General features: G+C 36.7%; 1 pseudogene; it reads right to left on the minus strand.

The window, feature by feature from the left end:
• Positions 1-357: 357 nt before the first annotated feature.
• Positions 358-1,192, minus strand: LOC139180333 (craniofacial development protein 2-like; annotated as a pseudogene).
• Positions 1,193-5,734: the final 4,542 nt, after the last annotated feature.

Below are 5,734 nucleotides of genomic sequence, written 5' to 3' on the forward strand. Positions count from 1 at the left end.
GATCTCTAGTCTTTCCCATTCTGTTGTTTTCCTCTATTTCTTTGCATTGATCACTGAGGAAGGCTTTCTTATCTCTCCTTGCTATTCTTTGGAACTCTGCATTCAGATGCTTATATCTTTCCTTTTCTCCTTTGCTTTTCACTTCTCTTCTTTTCACAGCTTTTTGTAAGGCAGCCATCTTGCTTTTTTGCATTTCTTTTCTATGGGGATGGTCTTGATCCCTGTCTCCTGTATAATGTCATGAATCTCAGTCCATAGTTCATCAGGCAGTCTGTCTATCAGATCTAGCCTCTTAAATCTATTTCTCACTTCCACTGTATAATCATAAGGGATTTGATTTAGGTCATACCTGAATGGTCTAGTGGTTTTCTCCACTTTATTCAATTTAAATCTGAATTTGGCAATAAGGAGTTCATGATCTGAGCCACAGTCAGCTCCCAGTCTTGTTTTTGCTGACTGTTTAGTTTCTCCATCTTTGGGCGCAAAGAATATAATCAATCTGATTTTGGTGTTGAGCATCTGGTGATGTCCATGTGTAGAGTTTTCTCTTGTGTTGTTGGAAGAGGGTGTTTGCTATGACCAGTGCATTCTCTTGGCAAAAATTTATTAGCCTTTGCCCTGCTTCATTCCGTACTCCATGGCCAAATTTGCCTGTTACTCCAGGTGTTTCTTGACTTCCTACTTTTGCATTCCAGTCCCCTATAATGAAAAGGACATCTTTTTTGGGTGTTAGTTCTAAAAGTTCTTGTGGGTCTTCACAGAACTGTTCAACTTCAGCTTTTTCAGCACTACTGGTTGGGGCATAGGCTTTGATTACCGTGATATTGAATGATTTGCTTTGGAAACGATCAGAGATCATTCTGTCGTTTTTGAGACTGCATCCAAGTACTGCATTTAAGACTCTTTTGTTCACTATGATGGCTACTCCATTTCTTCTAAGTGATTCCTGCCCACAGTAGTAGATATAATGGTAATCTGAGTTAAATTCACCCATTCCAGTCTATTTTAGTTTGCTGATTCCTAGAATGTCGACGTTCAATCTTGCCATCTCCTATTTGACCACTTCCAATTTTCCTTGATTCAAGGACCTCACATCCCAGGTTCCTATGCAATATTGCTCTTTACAGCATTGGACCTTGCTTCTATCACCAGTCATATCCATAACTGGGTATTTCTTTTGCTTTGGCTCCATCCCTTCATTCTTTTTGGAGGTATTTCTCCACTGATCTCCAGTAGCATATTGGGCATCTACCGACCCAGGGAGTTCCCCTTTCATTATCCAATCATTTTGCTTTTTCATACTGTTCATGGGGTTCTCAAGGCAGGAATACTGAAGTGGTTTGCCTTCTCCAGTGGACCACATTCTGTCATAATTCTGTTATAATTAGAGAAACAGAAATCAAAAGTACAATAAGGTATTATCTCAGACTGGTCTGAATACCCAAAATAAAAATGTCTATCATGAACAAATGCTGGAGAGGGTGTGGAAAAAGGGGAAACTGTTGGTGGAAATGTAAATTGATGAGGTCACTATGGAGAAGAGTACATTGTTATTGTTCAGTCACTAGGTTGTGTTTGCCTCTGTCACCCCATGAACTGCAGCACAACAGGTTGTCCTTTGCTATCTCCTTGAGATTGCTTAAACTCATGTTCATTGAGTCAGTGATGCCATCCAACCAGCTCATCCTCTGTCAACCCCTTCTCCTCTTGCCCTCAACCTTTGTCACATCAAGGTCTTTTCCAATTACTCGGCTCTTTGCATCAGGTGGCCAAAGTGTTGGAGCTTCAGCTGCAGCATCAGTCTTTCCAATGAATATTCAGGGTTGATTTTCCTTAGGAATGGCTGGTTGGATCTCTTTGCTGTCCAGTGGATTCTCAAGAGTCTTATCCAGCACTGAAGTTTGAAAGAATCAATTCTTCAGCACTCTGTCTTCTTTATGGTCCAATCCTCACATCTGTACATGACTACCAGAAAAACCATAGCTTTGACTATACAAATCTTTGTCCAAAAACAATGTCTCTGCTTTTTAATATTCTGTCTAGGTTTGCCATAGCTTTTCTTCCAGAGAGCAAACATCTTTTAATTTCATGGCTGCAGTCACCGTCTGCAGTGATTTTAAGCCAAAGAAAATAAAATATGTCACTTTTTCCCCATCTATTTGCCATGAAGTGATAGGACCAGATGCCGTGATCTTAATTTCTTGAATGCTGAGTTTTAAGCCTACTTTTTCAATTTCCTCTTCATCAAGAGGCTCTTCAGTTCATCTTCACTTTCTGCCATCAAAGATATATCATCTGTATATATGAGTTTGTTGATATTTCTTCCAGCAATCTTGGTTTTACCTTGTGGGTCATCCAGCCCAGCATTTCACATGATGTACTCTGCATATAAGTTAAATAAACAGGGTGACAATATACAGCCTTTATGTACTCCTTTCGCAATTTTGAACCAGTCCTTTTTCCATGTTCAGCTTTAACTGTTGCTTCTTGATCTGCATACAGGTTTCTCAGCAGGCAGACAAAGTGGTCTGTTATTCCCATCTCTTCAAGAATAGTCCACAATTTGTTGTGATCCACACAAAGACTTTAGCATACTCAATGAAGCAGATTTTTTTTTAAATGATCAGCAAAAAAAGTGACAGAATGATCTCAGTTCATTTACAAGGCAAACTGCTTAACATCACAGAAATCCAAGTCTATGTTCCAAACACTAATGCCAAAGAAGATCAAGTTGAGCAGTTCTGTGAAGAACTACAAGACCTCTTGGAATTAACACCAAAAAAAGATGTCCTCTTCATTATAGGGGACTGGAATGCAAATGTAGGAAATCAAGGGATACCTGGAGTTACAGGCAAGTTTGGCTTTGGAGTACCAAATGAAGCAGGACAAAGGCTAACAGAGTTTTGCCAAGAGGGTGTACTGGTCATAGCAAAACACCTTCTTCCAACAACACAGAGATGACTCTACACATAGAAATCACAAGATGATCAATACCAAAATCAGATTGATAATATTATTTGCAGCTGAAGATGAAGAAGCTCTATACAGTCAACAAAACAAGCTCTGGAGCTGACTGTGGCTCAGATTATCTGCTCCTTATTGCAAAATTCAGGCTCAAATGGAAAAAAGTAGGGAAAGCCACTAGACAATTCAGCTATGACTTAAATCAAATTCCTTATGATTATGCAGTGGAGGTGACAAATAGATTAAAGGTACTAGATCTGGTAGACAGAGTTCCTGAAGAATTATGGCTGGAGGTTTATAGCACTGTACAGGAGGTGATGACTAAAACCATTCCCAAGAAAAAGAAATCCAAAGGCAAAGTTGTTGTCTGAGGAGGCCTTACAAATAGCTGAGAGAAGAAGAGAATTAAAAGCCAAAGGAGAAAGGGAAAGATAAACCCAACTGAATGAAGAATTCTAGAGAATAGTAAGGAGAGATTTTTTTAAAAAAACTCCCTAAGTGAACAATGCAAAGAAATAGAGGAAAACAATAGAACAGGAATGACTAGAGATCTCTTCAAGAAAATTGGAGATACCAAGGGAATATTTCATGCAAAGATGGCTACAATAAAGGGCAAAAATGGCAAGGACCTAACAGAAGCAGAAGATATTAAGAAGAGGTGGCACAAATACACAGAAGTGTACAAAAGAACTCTTAGTGACTCAGAAAACCGTGATGGTGTGATCACTCACCTAGAGCCAGACATCCTGGAGTGTGAAGTCAAGTAGGCTTTATGAAGCATTAATACAAACAAAGCTAGCAGAGGTGATGGATTTCCAGCTGAGCTATTTCAAATCCTCAAAGATGATGCTGTGAAAGTGCTGGTCTCAATATGCCAGCAAATTTGGAAATCTCAGTAGTGGCCTCAGGACTGTAAAAGATCAGTTTTCATTACAGTCTCAAAGAAAGGCAATGCCAAACATGTTAACAAGATTATGCTCAAAATCCTTCAAGCTAGGCTTCAACAGTACATGAACTGAGAATTTTCAGATGTACAAGCTGGATTTAGAAAAGGCAGAGGAAGCAGAGTTCAATTGCCAACATATCCTAGAGAACAGTATGGAGGTTCCTTAAAAACTAAAAAGACTTGCCATATGACACAGCAATACAACTCCTGGGACTATATATCCAGAAAAAATTAACATGCATTTAATTTATTATTTAAATATACACATCAACATTATGAAATTATCTTTAAGATATATTTATGTATATAGATTATGTATAAATGCTCATGACTTTGTTCTCATTAGACAAAAATTAGAATAAGCCAAATATATTCATATATATTTCTCATTTTTTCTAGAAATATGGTGAATTCTGATGATCTAACATGAATAGACTGCCAGATATTTGTCCAGCAAAGTTGAGTTCATTTGGGATCAGCAGATAATTGAAATTCAAGATCTGTCACCATGACTAGCCATGTGTGAGTATGCCATGTCAAGGGAAGAAGATGTTTTTATAGAGAAGAAAGTAAGTTTGGAGGGCTTTAGTAAACATAGAGTCCATGGCTTTTCATTGGCTTAGTCTTTACCCAGAAACTAGTCTTTCTTCTTTCTTTTAGGCTGTACTATTGTCACAGGATATGCGAGCTACCCCTTCTCATCTTTCAACTCTATGTAATTGATGTTTCTGTATATTAATTTGTTACAATTCTATGGATTTCCTGCAAGTTTACCCTTCTTGAGCAAACATTACTTGGTCATAACATATTAATGCAAGATTGGTTTTACTTACTTTTATTTTTATTAAAATGTTTTGCCTCTTGAGTTTATGATAGAAACTCTTCTATAATTTTTATGTATTGAAAATCCTCAGATTTGATAAGACTTGGGGGCAATGAGCTACAGCCAGAGGATTTTTGTTCTTTTTCAGTCCTCTGAAATTTGCTGTAATAATGGTGCCTAAAGATTTAGAAAAAATTCATCAGTAAAATCATCTAGACCAGACATTTCTTTGTGTCTGTGTGTGTATATGTGTAAACTTACTATGTCAGCAAAAGCTTAAATGTCTTCAAATATCAATTTGTAAATACTAGAGAGTCTCAGAAAAGCCCACATTTGCCTGGTTTAAATTGATTAGACTATTTTGGAAAAAAACAATTTGACATTTTCTAGTGAAGCTAAACATTCATAAACCCACTCAGCAAAATCACCATCAGGAAATTTTCAAGTACATCTCTTGTTAATGTGCACTGGGAAACATGAACAAAAATAGTCATAGCAATGTTTTCTCCAATTGCAAACCTGGAAATGCTGGAAATGTTTATTAATAATATTTGGGAACCAAATAATCACGTAACGAAGTAACATATAGCAATAGACAACAAAGAATCACAGATATATAAACAAGAATTGAAATTCATAAATATAATACTGAACAAAAGAAACAAGAAATAAAGAATTTGGACAGGTCCATATAAAATTCTATTCCTATAATATGCAAAACTATAATGTTAAGGATCCAGTTATACATACAAAGAATATAAATAAAAACAAAGGAATGGCTATTACTTAAGGCAAAATAATCCTTAATTTTTAGAGAGGCCAAAGTATTTGCATAGGGAGCAATAAATGGGAAATGTCTGGAGGGTTTGCAGTGTAGTTTTTCTTCACTTGGTTGGAGCTAAAAATCTATTATCTTTATACATAAAAAAACACCCAAACACTGAACTCTCTTTTAGGTATATGAAGTATTTCATCATAAACAATAGAAGAATAAAGAGCAA

Source organism: Bos indicus, chromosome 28, assembly GCF_029378745.1.
Source record: "Bos indicus isolate NIAB-ARS_2022 breed Sahiwal x Tharparkar chromosome 28, NIAB-ARS_B.indTharparkar_mat_pri_1.0, whole genome shotgun sequence".
NCBI lineage: Eukaryota > Metazoa > Chordata > Mammalia > Artiodactyla > Bovidae > Bos > Bos indicus.